Below are 2,560 nucleotides of genomic sequence, written 5' to 3' on the forward strand. Positions count from 1 at the left end.
CAACCACTGTGCTCCACCACAAATGTCTTAGCACTCCGTTGAAACCAAAAACAAACCAGTTGCCGTTGAGTGCATTCCCATTCATGTGTGTCAGAGTAGAACTGTTCTCCGTAGGGTTTTCAGTAGCTGATTTTTTAGAAGTGGATCACCAGGCCTTTCTTCTGAGGCACCTCTGGGTAGACTCAAATCACCAACCTTTATGGTTAGCGGACGAGCACATTAACTGTTTACACCACTCAGGGTTCTCTTTTAGCACTCATTTGAGTAAATTTGGCTCCTCGTTTTATGGAGGGAGGGAAGCAAGTCAGGGACATTTCGGCAACTTGGGACATTTGATTTTGAGTCAACTCCAAAAACCAGGAGACCAAACTTTCTCCTAAATTACTGCCAGTTGGTTTTCAACTTGAGGTTTCCACATGAAAAATCATTATCCAAACAGACCACACACAGACAGCTGTCTGACTCGACTTCTGCAGTTGGAGTGTGTGAAGGAAACAGCACTTGAGAATGTTATCCTGATGATTATCGCAGTTGTAGCTTTTGGAGGCAAATATTTATTTTGTGAAGATTGCAAAACTAAGAACATTAGAATGTTGAACTCGTCCTTACGTTTACAGAATAGAGACACTGACAAATGTGGTGTCCATTGTTCTCTAAGGACAGGACATTAGCCTCCTTTGGGCATCAATTAAATAAAAGCAAGGGACCTCAGGAGGTGCAGGCATCAGTCTGGCTAAACATCCTTCTGCCTGTGTGAGTGGTCTGGGGACCCCACCTGCCTTCCCTGGGTTCTAATCAGGAGGGCCAAGGATGCAGGCTCCCCAAGTATGGGTTGGACGGCGGGTTTGGTGTGGCCATCTTTCCTGTTTACCACGGCGCCTGAAGAAGAAAAACACTTCTCCAAGGGCCTCCCTGGAGGTAGGTTTTCTTTATTAAATTAAAGAGGCCACCCCATTTGCCAGAGAATAATGGGCTCCAACTCTTGCTCAAGGTTTTCTTAGAAGATCTAAAAGAAAGAAGACACTTTGTTATGACCAATACTATCAAAAAGAAAAATAGATCTAATAACCACATATCCACACACAAAAAGAAATGCTCGTATAAGAAGAAATGAAAATAAATAGCAGTTGTCACATTGCTTTGCATTGCATTGTGATTAATCTGTTCAATGTCCATCTCCTCCATTGCACTGAATATCAATATCTCTGTATTGTAGGATAGGGAACATGTCTTGTCCATCCTTATATTCTCTAGCACCTAGCACAGTGCCTGGCACACGGAAGGTACTCGGTAAGTGTTTAGATGAACCAACCTTTATTGGACATTTGTTACCTTCATAGTGTTTTCACTCTGTTTAATCTGCACAACAATGCTGAGAAATAGAGATTGTCATCATTGTTTTGTAAACGTGCAAATAAAGGCTCAGAGAGGTGACAGGTGACTTGTCCATGAGCTTCCTCTTGGTGAATGGCAGGATTTCAACCCAGGTTCATGAACTTCCACTCTGTGTCTTCTCCTCGGGCTCCTTCAGAGATAGATCTGAGATGAAGTAGGAAAATTATATTGAAGCTTTATTTTATATCATAACCATTTCCAGGGTGGGGGACAATTTGTACCTAGTTATTTTCCTAGACAGACATCTGGAACTCTGGACATCTCTGAGCTCCCCAGAGATACCTCAGCAGATACCCCCTGCTGGCTGGGCCCCAGAACCTATGCAGGTGTTGTGTGGGGCAGTAGGAAGCTGGACCTAGAGCAGAATATGGATCTCTTAGATGGCCCTTTTCTTTTCATTCTCTCAAGGCCAAGAGCAGAACTAGGCTTATCCACGACAACAGCAGTGAGTCAATTGCATAAAACTTAAGCTAGATCTATTTCAACCTCAGAAGTTCCTGTCCTCCAAACCTGGGTTTGACATGTCATGCTGGAGTTGGACTATAGTTAGCTAGCCACAGAAGTCAAGGACGGCTCAGAAAGGATGCTGGAGCAGGTGGCAGTGCAGAAGAATGGGTAGGAGCACCCTACCCCACGCGGTCTCTAGCGTCCAATGGACATGGGTTCAAATGCTGGCTCCTCCATGTACTAATGGTGGCACAAATTATTTTGAGACAACTTCTCTCAGTTACCTGATCTGTAGAAAGGATAATAGTGCTTACCATGTGGGATTGTTTTGAGGATTTAAGTGAGATGAGGCACACAAAGCACTTAGAATAGGACATGGGCACACAATAAGTCCAGTAAAGTCTTCCCCATACACTTATGGACTGAACTGAATATATTTGGCCATGCCTCTGCTTATAAATCATTCATTTGGTTTCATGAATGTCAAGTCCATCTGAGGGGTCTGTTATTCTTTGGACCAACTATTAACTTGGCCAGCAGATCCAGAGTTCCATTGGGACCTCACAGCTAAGGGGCAGCTACGCCGATGATGACAAAGCAGGGCCTGCAAGCCCCATGGAGCATGGTGTCCACTTGTCACCTTCCCCACCAGTGACACTCACATCACACTTCCCTCCTCACTCCATTCCAGCCACACTGGCCTTCTTGCTGCTCCTCA

This window comes from Trichechus manatus, unplaced genomic scaffold (genome assembly GCF_000243295.1).
Source record: "Trichechus manatus latirostris isolate Lorelei unplaced genomic scaffold, TriManLat1.0 scaffold00004, whole genome shotgun sequence".
NCBI classification, from domain to species: Eukaryota; Metazoa; Chordata; class Mammalia; order Sirenia; family Trichechidae; genus Trichechus; species Trichechus manatus.